This window comes from Talpa europaea, assembly GCF_964194135.1.
Source record: "Talpa europaea genome assembly, chromosome: 4".
Taxonomy (NCBI): domain Eukaryota; kingdom Metazoa; phylum Chordata; class Mammalia; order Eulipotyphla; family Talpidae; genus Talpa; species Talpa europaea.
This window is the reverse complement of record NC_140070.1, coordinates 89,248,468-89,263,590: the sequence shown is the minus strand read 5'-3', so window position 1 is coordinate 89,263,590 and position 15,123 is coordinate 89,248,468.

The window sequence follows — 15,123 nt, the reverse complement described above, 5'->3', positions numbered from 1 at the left end:
AATCAACTTCAAGTTGAAAACTGATTGAGTACAAGGGCATCTGGCGAATCTGGGTTACTTTCTCATTAGCTCTCAATAAGGGCAAACAAACAGAAATGAGAAAACAAATAGCAAAGTCTGAAAGATTTACCTAAAATCAAATAGTGATGTGGTTTTTAGAAACACCCAAGAAAATACTCCCTCACATAAGGACTGAGCTAAATTTAGAGGGGAAATGGATAAAAGAACCACAATGAGCAGAGCAAAAACACTATGGGTAGGATGGACATATCATTTCTGTAACTTTTTGAGCTTATAAACTTCTCAAAAGAGAAGTTTAAGGAAATAAAAGGTAATAATACTGTGATAGTAAAGGCTTCCCCAATTGCCTGGACATATTTTATTATCATTTCTAAAAATGAATTCTGAATATTCTCATATAATATAGTAAGTTAAACTCCATGACTGAGAGTCATTAATTTTGAGATTCTGCTTCTAAATGAATGAACCAAATATAATCATAACAATTCTTTACGTCTACTAGTCTACTGTTTTCAACATATTATTTCTCTAATGATTATTATGTCACAGCATATTTTGAACTAAAAAATATATAAGAATACAACAAACATAAAATAATGACACAATTATATTTAAGGAAATAAGTTTTTTGAGGATTCTATTGATTTAGAAAGCACAAGCTCTAAAAATAGACTTAACATCAACTTAATTTCACACACTTAGAAACATTCCTGAATTGCAATTAATTCTGGTCCCCCCACTCTCAAGTGTGACCTTCACAAGCTATAGTCACTGTCACTGTGGTGACCTCTTTTTCTATTCCAGTGCAGGCAGATAATTAGAACTGAGTTTTGTTTTCATCCCAAGGAAAAGGCACACTGTATGCCAAAAAGCACAAATAAGCTTAACTTTTGTGACATTTCGTACATTTTTTTGGAAGTAAGAGGATTCAATTTATGGAAAAAAGATTTTTGAAGGAGCATGAGAAGGTGGTAGGTTACTCCAAATTCCATTATATATTTATATAAAAATCTTGATCAAGGAGGAAGAGAAGTAGAGGGGACAAGAATTATGTGTGAGAGGTGGTACAGGCTTACCTATAATATTTTCCCCTACATAGAGCAAGGAAACATGCTGAAATATTTTAGTTTGAAGACATGACAGAATCTTTATAATTGTGCCCTATTCTATTTTATATCTATTTTACTTTTCCTGGAACCCAGTGCAATAGATGACATTTCTCACTTCAATCTCCTATCCCGCAGTGAACTTAATATTTCAAAATTTGAACTAACCAACATATTCTCCACTCCCTTTTCTTCCAGTAACTCCTCCTGTTTCCTGGTATCTTATCAACATTTTCTAGAGTATTTTTGTTTAAAATTTTAAAGCCAATCCCACTTATCCTAGTCTTCCTTGATTTCTCCTTCACAAATTTAGCAGTCATTAAGGTCTGTAGAAAATTTCTTTTTGGCAAAGATATAATCATGAGAACCTCTGTCTTCACTGTCTATTTTGTTCCTCATACCCAGCAACAGTTCTGTAAATCTTAAAGTTCCTTAATCAAATTGCAATTGCTTCCATCTCCAAAATTCTTTACATATTATCCTGCTTCTTTCATTATGTGAGTTTTGAATTCAAAAACTTCCAATAACTATTTTTCTGTCATATATAAAGCCATCCATGTAGCCTTTACTATTCTTCATAGTTAATCATATTTCAACATATGATCTTATTTTCTCCATTGCTTATACAATGTACAAACTAATTGTAACTTTCTGGCTTCTCAGTTACCATTTTCCTTGAACTACATCCTTTCTTCCACAATTCTAACATAATTAATTCTTTAAGATTTAGCTCCCATTTAGTCTTTCATATCCTTTTCTGCAATTTGTTTCCCATTACTCATGCCTTTATATTCTAAATTTCTGTGGAACTAGTGATTAGTTGACATTACTACATATCACACTACTTCTGAATGTCTTAGCTTTTAAATTCAGAGTAGAGTATAAATTAGGCAGGAAATGTGTTATATAAAGATAATTGATGATAATCACAATAAACAATCATATACATTTATGTACTGACTTTTCCACTTATATTTCATTTATTTTGTGTCTTATACAACTTATTGAAGTACATGTTATTGAGCACAGGGGACTGTAGTGATGGTGTACGGGTACATTGGTGAAGGAAATTCTATGGGGGCTATACCTGAGAGGTGGGAGAAGCAACTATTGTTTAAAAATGAATGATGATGTAATAAATAAATAAATTAATTAATTAATTACATAAAACTTTAAGTCAAATATGGGCATGAACTCTTCCATTTACACCCTACAACAGAGTAACAATAGTACTTCATAGTAAACTGATGAAGGCTTATGTATAAAAAGGGAAATAAAAAAGAAACTAATATACCAAAAAAAATTAATTAAATAAATAAATACAAGGGTCTGATTTCTATATCTGTGCTTTCAATTGTGATCCTATGCTATATTCTTCTAATCTCCATGTGCAAAATAAAGATCTCAGTATAAAGGACAAACGCACAATATATTTGATAGACTGCACCAAAAATCTTTATATAATATTTGATGATCTTCAAGTGCCTTTTATTAAACTGCCTCTAACAATGTAACACCTTATAATCTCTGGGTGTTGCTATTAACTTTCTTAGTATCCTTACCCTTCCCTTCAGCTGCATGAACAAATTTCCAATAGCCCATATGCTTTTCTTACTACAGGTTTAATGAAACCAGCAAAGCCAAAACATTCTGAGTGCTCAGCAGTGACAGCATCAGTAAGCAATTAATCTCCAACAGTTCACCTACCATGTATGAACTTCAGAGCTCAGCACTCTCACATGACTCTATGTCCTAATTCTCTCTTGGAGGAGAAAAACAGAACATCAGGAAAATAGTAAGAAATAAATGTTGCAGACAAAAAGATTTCCATCTGTAAAAAGTGCGAGGGCAATTCTATGGGAAAAAAAAAAGATTATGATCTTGAATCAGTTTTGATTGTTTTCAGCTTGCCTCATTTTCACCCTCTGCAAAATAGGTTTAACAACATTTGTGTATTATAAAAGGACTTTGTAAGACTTAATTACAGCTTATGAAACACAGAGTGAGCCTCTTTTTAATTACTTGCCACTCACCTATGTCATTTAACTTTCCTCAAGGGGACCATGCTTTTTATCAGTTGTAATGTAGATGAAAACCACAGAACACCATGTGATGTCATTGTGGAAAAGGATTTTATGCAGCCATAAATAAGTAGCAGCATAAGGCAATGCTCGGCAAGATAAAATTCTAAGCATGGAAATGCTACAAAAATATACCACCAGACTTTATCATGGTGTCAGCTTCAACCATTACCAATGGGAAGTCTATACTCAAGAAAATATTGCCCAGGTGCTCCTTTAAAAATATGACTTAATAAGGAAAAAGACATAAAGATGTGGGGTGATAGATATATTAATTAACTCAGTGGAGGGAATTCTTTCACAATGTATATACATGTATTAAATCCTGATACAGTACACTTTTAATCTCCTAAATTTTTCAATTAGACCTCAATAAAGTTGGGCCCAAGTAGATTAATGCCATTTTGTTCCCAAGTTCTCAATAGATTCCCATCTCACTGATAATAAAACCCTCAGGAAATCACCTACTGGAACAAGTATGAACTCTTTAGTTCTTCCTACCTGTTTATCCCCACACAAGTCACTCTCTCCCAAATCTTACTGGCTTTTTCTCAGTCAAGCACCACCTTGTGGTTCTGTTTCAATTCTTTCCTGAGCCTCAAATGCTCTTTAGTCTGATCTCTTTGTAGCTCATTTTGCTGTTCTCTCCAGGTTTTTACACACATGACCCCTTGTCAGTGAGGTCCTATTTGTGTACTCTTTTAACAATTGTATCCTGATCTTTGCATTCTCAAATACTTTCACTGCTCATTTTTTTTCTTAGTCTCTATTATCATAGGGCAAACTATAGATTTCCATTATTTGTTTGTTTTGGTTTCTTCCTACTAGGTTACAATCTCCATGAGCACAGAGATATTGAGAGCTTTTGTTTACTGATTTATTCCCAGTACTTAGAAAACTGCCTGTCACAAAGTTGGTTTACTGAGGTAAATATTTATTTAATCAATAAATGAAATGAAAACTTTCAAATCTTAGAACAGAAATGAGGTGGCATGAAATATTCAAGCAGGGATTTTCTACAGGAGGAAAAAAGTCCAGGTGAATTTACAGAAAAAAATCTTTTATTTATTATATATATATATATATATATATATATATTAGTAGTTTCATACTGAAAATCATATGACTATTTAGGCAATTATGTAATTCAGGATTTCCCTTAATTTTTTTTTTTTTATAAATTTTATTGTTATATTCCCCATACAATTGCAGTCCCCCCATTCTGACCCCAATCCCTCCCCTCCCGCCCCCGCCCCCCTAGAAGTGTCTCTGGTTCATAGTTTTTTGTTGATTTTGATTTTCACTTTCTTAGAGTTATTCATTTTCCTGGTCCCTTATTTAAGTTTTCTAGATTCCTGCTATGAGTGAGACCATCCGGTATTTTTCTTTTTCTTTTTGGCTTATTTCGCTGAGCATGATCCCTTCCAGCGCCATCCATGTTGCAGCAAATTGCATGTGTTTATCTTTTTTGAATGCTGAGTAATATTCCATGGTATATATGTACCACATCTTCTTGATCCAGTCATCTATTTTTGGGCATTTGGGTTGTTTCCAAAGCTTAGCTATTGTAAACAGTGCTGCTATAAACATAGGAGTGCAGGTGTTCTTTGGAATTGATGTTTCTGTGTCCTTTGGGTAAATACCTAGGAGTGGAATTGCTGGATCATATGGAAGCTCTATGTTTAGTAGGTCCAGAAATCTCCACACAGCTTTCCACAGTGGTTGGACCAGTTTGCACTCCCACCAACAGTGCAGAAGAGTTCCTTTTTCTCCACACCCTCGCCAACATTTGTTGTTGCTAGTTTTTTTAATATGTGCCATTCTCACTGGTGTAAGATGGTATCTCATGGTAGTTTTGATTTGCATTTCCCTGATGACAAGTGATGTTGAACATTTTTTCATATGCCTGTTGGCCATTTGCATTTCCTCTTCAGAGAAGTTTCTTTTTAGCTCTTCTGCCCATTTTTTGACTGGATTATTTTCTTTGTTGTTGTTGAGTCTCATCAGCTCTTTGCAGATTTTTGTGATCAGTCCTTTATCATTAGTGTTGGGTGCAAAAATGTTCTCCCAGTTGGTGGGGTTTCTCTTTGTTTTTGTTATTGTCTCTTTTGCTGTGCAGAAGCTCTTTAATTTGATGTAGTCCCAGCTGTTTATCTTTGCCTTCACTATCACTGCTTTGGGTGATGTGTCTGTAAAGATGTCTTTGATGTGCAAATCACGTAGTGTTTTGCCTATATTTCCTTCTATATATTTTATGGTTTCAGGGCTTATGTCTAGTTCTTTAATCCATTTTGAGTTGATTTTTGTGTATGGTGTGAGGTAGTGGTCAAGCTTCATTCTTTTGCATGTAGCGACCCAGTTTTCCCAGCACCATTTATTGAACAAACTTTCTTTGCTCCAATGCATATTCTTTGCTCCTTTGTCAAAGATTAGTTGACCATAAATCTGTGGGTTTATTTCTGGATTTTCTATTCGATTCCATTGGTCTGTATGTCTGTTCTTGTTCCAATACCATGCAGTTTTGATGATTATGGCTTTGTAGTATAGTTTGAAGTCTGGGGGTGTGATGCCTCCATTCCCTTTTTTTTTTTTTTTTCAGGAGAGCTTTGGCTATTCGGGGTTTTTTGTGATTCCATATGAATTTCATCAATAATTGTTCTATTTCTTTGAAGAATGACATTGAAATTTTGATTGGAATAGCATTGAATCTGTATATTGCTTTTGGAAGGATGGCCATTTTAATAATGTTTATTCTTCCAATCCATGAGCAGGGGATGTCTCTCCATTTCTTTGTGTCTTCTTCTATTTCTTTTAACAGTGTTTTATAGTTTTCTTTGTATAGGTCCTTTACCTCTTTTGTTAGATTTATTCCCAAATATTTGATTTTTTTTGTTTCAATAACAAAAGGGATGGTTTTTGTGATTTCTTCTTCTTCAGATTTATTGTTTGTGTATAGGAAGGCTACTGACTTTTGCGTGTTGATTTTGTATCCTGCCACTTTACTGAACTGATTGATGAGTTGAATTAGCTTTTCTGTGGAGTTTTTGGGGTTCTCTATGTATAATATCATATCGTCTGCAAATAGTGATAGTTTGACTTCTTCTTTTCCTATTTGGATTCCTTGGATGTCTTTCTCTTGTCTTATTGCCCTGGCTAGGACTTCCAGTATTATATTGAAAAGCAGTGGTGAGAGTGGACATCCTTGTCTTGTTCCAGATCTTAATGGAATTGCTTTCAGCTTTTCACCATTGAGGATGATACTGGCTGTTGGCTTGTCATAGATGGCCTTTATGATGTTGAGGTATGTTCCTTGTATCCCAAGAATTTCAAGGGCTTTTATCATGAATGGGTGTTGCAATTTGTCGAAAGCTTTCTCAGCATCTATTGATATTATCATATGGTTTTTATATTTCTTTTTGTTGATGTGTTGGATAACGTTGATTGATTTTCGGATGTTAAACCATCCTTGTGTCCCTGGAATGAATCCTACTTGGTCGTGGTGAATTATCTTATGGATACATTGTTGGATTCTGATAGCTAAAATTTTATTGAGGATTTTTGCATCAGTGTTCATTAAGGAGATTGGCCTGTAGTTTTCCTTTTTTGTGTTGTCCTTGTTCGGTTTTGGTATTAGTGTAATGTTGGCTTCATAAAACGTGTTTGGTATTGTCCCTTCCTTCTCAATTTTTTGGAAGAGTTTGTGAAGGATAGGCACTAATTCGTCTCTGAATGTTTGGTAGAATTCATTTGTAAATCCATCAGGTCCTGGGCTTTTGTTTTTGGGGAGGTTTTTGATTACCATTTCAATTTCGCTAATTGTAATTGGTCTGTTTAGGTGTTCTATTTCTTCTTTATCTAGCTTTGGGTGATTGTAGAGTTGTAGGAATTTGTCCATCTCCTCTAGATTGTTAAACTTGTTTCCATATAACTGTTCATAGTAGTTACTGATTATTCTTTTGATTTCTGCTGTGTCCGTTGTGATTTCTCCTCTTTCATTGATGATCCTGTTTATTTGTGCTTTCTCCCTTTTTTCCTTTGTGAGCCTGGCTAGGGGTTTGTCTATTTTATTGATTTTTTCAAAGAACCAGCTCTTGGTTTCATTGATCTTTTGGATTGTTTTTTTAGTTTCAATTTCATTTATTTCTGCTTTGGTTTTTATTATTTCTTTTCTTCTACTGGTTTTGGGGTTTTTTTGTTGTTCTTTTTCTAGATCTTTGAGCTTCGAGATTAGGTTGTTTCTTTGCGTTCTTTCTTGTTTCTTGATGTGAGCTTCTATTGCTATATATTTTCCTCTTATTACTGCTTTTGCTGCATCCCATACATTTAGGATATTGGTGTCCTCCTTGTCGTTCAATTCAAAAAATTTTTTAATTTCTTCTTTGATCTCCTCATTAGTCCAGTGGTCTTCCAGTAGTGTGGTTTTTAATCTCCATGAGGTAGGAAAGATCCTTGCCTTCTTTTTATGGTTTATTTCTAGTTTGATGCCTTCATGGTCAGAAAAGATGGTTGATATGATTTCAATCTTGGTGTATCTGTTGATGTTTGTCTTGTGCCCCAGTATGTGATCGATCCTGGAGAATGATCCGGGTGCGCTTGAGAAAAATGTGTACTCCGTTTTTTTGGGGTTTAGTGTTCTATAGATGTCTATTAAGCCCAATTGCTCTAGGTCTTTATTTAGAGCTTTGGTTTCTTTACTTATTTTTTGTCTTGTTGATCTATCCATTGTTGATAGTGGTGTGTTGAAGTCTCCCACTACGTATGTGTTTTCTCTGATGTCTGTTTTCAGAGAGGACAACAGTTGTCTGATATATTTTGGTGCTCCTTCGTTTGGTGAGTATATGTTAATGAGTGTTATTTCTTCTTGAAGTGTTGTCCCCTTGATCATAATGTAGTGACCATTGGGGTCTCTTTTTATCTTTTTGAGTTTGAAATCTGTTTTATCTGATATAAGTATAGCTGTTCCTGCTTTCTTTTTTGGTCCATTTGCTTGTAGGATTGTTTTCCATCCTTTAACTTTGAGCCTATTTTTATCTTTTGTAGCTAAATGTGTTTCCTGGAGACAGCAAAAGGTTGGGTTTTGTTTCTTAATCCAGGCTGCAACTCTGTGTCTTTTTATTGAAGAGTTTAGTCCATTTACATTTAGAGTTAATATTGATATGTTAACATCTGTATTTGCCATTGTGTTTGTCTTTCCTTTGATTTTATTTATTTATTCTTTTAATAACTTTTTTTTTTTTGGCCTTCTTTCATTGTTATTCGTCCCTCTGAGGTTCTGGCTTTAGGACTCCTTGTAGTATTTTTTGGAGTGGGGGTTTAGTTGCAATGAAATTCCGGAGTTTCTGTTTGTCTGGGAATGTCCATATTCTTTCTTCAAAGAGGAAGGAGAGCTTTGCGGGATAGAGTATTCTTGGTTGGCATCTGTTTTCTTGGAGTCTGTTGACTATGTCCCTCCACTCTCTCCTTGCCCGTAGTGTTTCTTCGGAGAAGTCTGATGTCAGCCTGATTGGTTTTCCTTTGAATGTTATCTGTTTCTTCCCTCTTGCCAGCTTCATTATTTTTTCCTTGTCTTGGATTCTTGGGAGCTTTACTATTATGTGTCTTGCTGTATTTTTCCTTTCGTCGTGGAAGTTTGGTGTTCTTCTTGCTTCTTGTATATCAATTTTCAGCTCCTTCTTCACATTTGGGAAGTTCTCTTCAATTATCTCTTTGAATATTTTCTCTGTTCCTACATCTCTCTCCTCTCCTTCTGGTATTCCTATAACTCTTATATTTCCTTTCCTCATGGAGTCAGATAGTTCCCGAAGTCTTTCTTCGTTCTTTTTCCTTCGTACTTCTCTTTCCTTTTCTGTTTTGGATCTTTTTATTTCTGTGTCTTCAAGATTACTTATTCGTTCTTCCATTTCATCTATTCTGCTTTCATTGCTTTTCCCAGAATTCTTTAGTTCTTCCATTAATTCTTTGATCTCCTGCATTTCTTTTACTTCCCTCTTTAGGGACTCAATTTCTTTCTTCTGACCATTGTTTTCCCTCTCTTGGGACTCAATTGCATTCTTCTGATCGTTGATTATTTTTCCCTTATCATTGTTTTCCTTTATGACTTCTGTCAGTTTTTTAATCACGGCAATTTTAAATTCTCTTTCTGGAAGGCTCAGAAATTCTTCCAAGTTATTGTCGTTGCAATCTGGGGGCTGGCTTTCTTTTTGTGGTGTGCTTTTTCTCTGGAGAGTTGCTAGGTTGCGTGTGGTTCTTCTCCTCCCTACTGTCTGTTTTCTAATTTGCCGTATGCGTTGGGACACTGTGTTGTTGGGACTGGCCGGCATCTTGGGTGGGCTTCTCTGTTCCCCTCTGGTTCTTCCAGGAGTCATCTGTCAGTTTCAAGCAGCCTTTACTGGAGAAAGGTCCCTGTTCTAAAATGCCGATGTGGGGACATACTGCCCTGTGCGCCTGGTCTGCCCCGGCGGTGGGTTCCTGCTCCCCTCTGGGCTTGGACTGCAGGCCAGAGGGGGTCTGGCGTGGGCGAACTTCCCCCGCTCACCTCTGGCTCCTGAGGAAGCCTTGTGCAGGTAGTCTTTACTGAAGAAATGTCCCTGTTCTAAAATGGTGATGTGGGACACACTCCCTGCGCGTCTGGTCTCAGGCACACTCTTTTGCGCGCCTGGTCTGCCCCGGCTGTGGGTGCTCGCTCTCCCTGTGGGCTCAGACTACTTGTTCGGAAGGGGCCCGGTGTGGGCTAACTCCCCAGCTGGCCAGTAGCTCCTTCAGTAGCCTGTGCTGGGGTCAAGTCGCTAGGTGGCGCCAGAGATCTCTCCTAGAGCCCTTGGGGAGCTGATTTTCCACCCCGTGGGACAGGGAGCAGAGCGGGGATGGTAGGGTACACCTCAATGGCTTTGGGGCGCTGTGTATGCCTTGTGCCCCACCGTCGTGGGGAACCCACGCCCCTAATTTCGTGCCCCGGGTCTCAGTTCCAAAGCCCTCAGTTCCAGGACGCGGGCTGTAGCCCAGATCAGTGGCGCGGGAATGGCGCCTTTTGAATCCCGCTCCCCTGCCTGGGCACCTTGTTCCTGCTCACTCAGGGAGGGCCTCCGCCCTCTCCCCGCAAGCCTAGGTCGCAGGCGCGGGGACCTGGGCAGCTGCAATCCGAGCGCCGCTTTCGCGCAAGCTTACCGGGCGGCCGGGGCTGTGTGCAGGTGCTGGTCTCCTCCTGGGGGGCGGGGCTCTCTTTAATGGCGCCTGGAGCTCACCTCCGCGGCGGATCCTGCAGGGTTCGCCTCAGCTCCCGTTCACGGGGTGTGGTGGCTGAAATAGTTCCTTTCCACTCACAGTCCCACTTGCTGTGTCCGTTTTTCTTGTTGGGCGTTTTGGTTTGTTGTTTTCCTCCTCTCTGCCGGTCGGAGAGTGCCGCCTCTGTGGGCGGGGGAGGGGAGCAGGGTTCTGCGCTTCCCTCCCTTCTCGTCCTCTTTTATGGCAACTTTCTTCTTCGGGCAGTTTGCTGGAGTCGTCCGTTTATCTTCCGTGTCCCAGTTCTCACTGGGACCTGCCGCTTTTCCTCCCTATTAACTTTTTTTAATGGGAGATCTTACTCGCAGCGTCTCCTCGCCGCCATGTTGCTCCGCCCCCTCGGATTTCCCTTAATTTGCACATGTAACATCTCTGTGGGAAAGAGTAGTGCAGAAAAAGTGGTTCCCTATCTCACACAGTAGTTAAAGAAACCTTTTAAACAAAACTGGAATATACTGTATGAACTACTCACTCTTGTATTCCCACTTCTTGGCTTTATAATCCATGCAGTAAGAAAAACAGAAAAAGGGATGCGTGTGAGTGTGTGTGTGTGTGAGTTAGGGGGAGAAGGGGGAAAGGGAAAGAGAAAAATAGGCACGGAATATATATATATAATCATGCTAAAAGGAAATAAACTTAAATCTGAGTTTGATTTAACAATTAGATATTTATTTATTTATTTTTTAGATTTATTTTTATTTATTTATACAAGCACTGGGTACAGTCAGAAGCGCGGGAGGGTGAGAGAATTCAGCAGAGCCAGAGCGGGGAGCAGAGCAGGCAGAAGGACTGAAGTACACTGCTGAGGGGAGCAGCGGGCGGCAGGAGAGGTCTGCGTGCCATGTGGGACCCTCCTCTGGTGGCCGGGGAGCAACCGGGTATCGAACCAGTGCTGCAGAGACTGAGGGCAGCTTTGCAACCCAGCGCTCAACCGCTGCACCATGGGGGAGGCCCACGATTAGATATTTAAAACAATAAATAGAATATAAAATTATACACTGACTATTGTTTTTACTTATAGGTACTACATTGACAATCAAGATATAAAGGGAAAAATGATTATGTTCTGGTAGGCTTTAAAATCCTGTTAAGAAGAGGGGCGGAGCAACATGGCGGCGAGGAGACGCTGCGAGTAAGATCTCCCATTAAAAAAAAAAGTTAATAGGGAGGAAAAGCGGCAGGTCCCAGTGAGAACTGGGACGCGGAAGATAAACGGACGACTCCAGCAAACTACCCGAAGAAGAAAGTGGCCATAAAAGAGGACCAGAAGGGAGGAAAGCGCAGAACCCTGCTCCCTTTCCCCACCCCCAAAGTCGGCACTCTCCAACCGGCAGAGAGGAGGAAAAAAACAAACTAAAACGACCAACAAAAACAAACTACGCAGCAAGCGGGACTGTGAGTGGAAAGGAACTATTTCAGCCACCACACCCCATGAACGGGAGCTGTGGAGAACCCTGCAGGATTCTCCGTGGAGGTGAGCTCCGGGCGCCATTAAAGAGAGCACCCCCCCCCCAAGAGGAGACCAGCACCAGCACACAGCCCTGGGCCACCCAGTAAGCTTGTGGGGAAAAGCTGCGCGCTGGAAAAGCAAACGCGGATCGGGAGCAGGACCGCGCGGAAAAGCAGTGCGGTTGAAAAGCAAACGTGGATCTGGATCAAGGCTGCCCAGGTCCCCGCGCCTGCGACCTAGGCGTGCGGGGAGACGCGCGCGAAGACCCTCACTGAGGTGAAAGTCCCTTACTGAGTAAACAGGAACCAGGCACCCAGGCACGGGAGCAGGGTGCAAAAGACTCCATTCTGTGGACACTGAATTGGGCTACAGCCCATGTCCTAGACCTGAGAGCTTTGGAACTGAGACCGGGGCACGAAATTCGGGGCGTGGGTTCTCCACGAGTGGGGCACAAGGCAGACACAGCACCCCAAAGCCGTTGAGGTTTACCCTACCATTCCCGCTCTGTTCCCTGTCCCACGGGGTGGAAAAATCAGCTCCCCAAGGTCTCTAGGAGAGATCTCTGGCGCCACCTAGCAACTTGAAACCAGCAGAGGCTCCTGGAGGAGCCAGTGACCAGCTGGGGAGTCGGGCCCCTTCCGACCAGTAGTCTGAGCCCACAGGGGGAGCAAGCACCCACAGCGGGGGCAGACCAGGCGCGCAGAAGAGTGTGCCTGAGACTGGATGCGCAGGGAGTATGTCCCACATCACCATTTTAGAACAGGGACATTTCTTCAGTAAAGACTACCTGCAGAAGGCTGCCTCAGGAGCCAGAGGTGAGTGGGGGAAGTTTGCCCACACCAGACCCCTTCTGGCCTGCAGTCCAAGCCCAGAGGGGGAGCGGGAACCCACCGCCTGGGCAGACCAGGCGCACAGGGGAGTGTGTCCCCACATCGGCATTTTAGAACAGGGACCTTTATCCAGTAAAGACTGCTTGAAACTGACAGATGGCTCCTGGAGGAACCAGAGGGGAGCAGAGAAGCTCACCCAAGATGCCGGCCAGTCCCAGCAACACAGTGTCCCTACGCATACAGCAAATTAGAAAACAGACAGTAGGGAGTAGAAGAACCACACATAACCTAGCAACTCCTCAGGAAAAAAGCACACCACAAAAAGAAAACCAGCCCCCAGATTGCAACGACAGTAACTTGGAAGAACTTCTGAGCCTTAAAGAAAGAGAATTTAAAATTGCCGTGATTAAAAAACTGACAGAAGTCATAAAGGAAAACAATGATAAGGGAAAAATAATCAACGATCAGAAGAATGAAATTGAGTCCCTAAAGAGGGAAGTAAAAGAAATGCAGGAGATCAAAGAATTAATGGAAGAACTAAAGAATTCTGGGAAAAGCAATGAAAGCAGAATAGATGAAATGGAAGAACGAATAAGTTCTCTTGAAGACACAGAAATAAAAAGAACCAAAACAGGAAAGGAAAGAGAAGTACAAAGGGAAAAGACAAAAGAAAGATTTCGGGAACTATCTGACTCCATGAGGAAAGGAAATATAAGAGTTATAGGAATACCAGAAGGAGAGGAGAGAGATGTAGGAACAGAGAAAATATTCAAAGAGATAATTGAAGAGAACTTCCCAAATGTGAAGAAGGAGCTGAAAATTGATATACAAGAAGCAAGAAGAACACCAAACTTCCACGACGAAAGGAAAAATACAGCAAGACACATAATAGTAAAGGTCCCAAGAATCCAGGAGAAGGAAAAAATAATGAAGCTGGCAAGAGGGAAGAAAAAGATAACATTAAAAGGAAAGCCTATCAGGCTGACATCAGTCTTCTCCGAAGAAACACTATAGGCAAGGAGAGAGTGGAGGGACATAGTCAACAGACTCCAAGAAAACAGATGCCAACCAAGAATACTCTATCCCGCAAAGCTCTCCTTCCTCTATGAAGAAAGAATAAGGACATTCCCAGACAAACAGAAACTCCGGAATTTCATTACGACTAAACCCCCATTCCAAAAAATACTACAAGGAGTCCTAAAGCCAGAACCTCAGAGGGACGAATAACAATGAATGAAAGAAGGCCAAAAAAAAAAAGTTATTAAAAGAATAAATAAATAAAATCAAAGGAAAGACAAACACAATGGCAAATACAGATGCTAACATATCAATATTAACTCTAAATGTAAATGGACTAAACTCTTCAATAAAAAGACACAGAGTTGCAGCCTGGATTAAGAAACAAAACCCAACCTTTGGCTGTCTTCAGGAAACACATTTAGCTACAAAACATAAAAATAGGATCAAAGTTAAAAGATGGAAAACAATCCTACAAGCAAATGGGCCAAAAAAGAAAGCAGGAACATCTATACTTATAGCAGATAAAACAGCTTTCAAAATCAAAAAGATAAAAAGAGACCCCAATGGTTACTACATTATGATCAAGGGGACAATACTTCAAGAAGAAATAACACTCATTAACATATACTCACCAAATGAAGGAGCACCAAAATATATCAGACAACTGTTGTCCTCTCTGAAAACAGACATCAGAGAAAACATATACGTAGTGGGAGACTTCAACACACCACTATAAACAATGGATAGATCAACAAGACAAAAAATAAGTAAAGAAACCAAAGCTCTAAATAAGGACCTAGAGCATTTGGGCTTAACAGACATCTATAGAACACTAAACCCCAAAAAGACGGAGTACACATTTTTCTCAAGTGCACACGGATCATTCTCCAGGATCGATCACATACTGGGGCACAAGACAAACATCAACAGATACACCAAGACTGAAATCATATCAACCATCTTTTCTGACCATGAAGGCATCAAACTAGAAATAAACCATAAAAAGAAGGCAAGGAACTTTCCTACCTCATGGAGATTAAAAACCACACTACTGGAAGACCACTGGACTAATGAGGAGATCAAAGAAGAAATTAAAAAATTCTTTGAATTGAATGACAAGGAGGACACCAATATCCTAAATGTATGGGATGAAGCAAAAGCAGTAATAAGAGGAAAATATATAGCAATAGAAGCTCACATCAAGAAACAAGAAAGAACTCAAAGAAACTACCTAATCTCGAAGCTCAAAGATCTAGAAAAAGAACAACAAAAAAACCCCAAAACCAGTAGAAGAAAAGAAATAATAAAACCAAAGCAGAAATAAATGAAATTGAAAC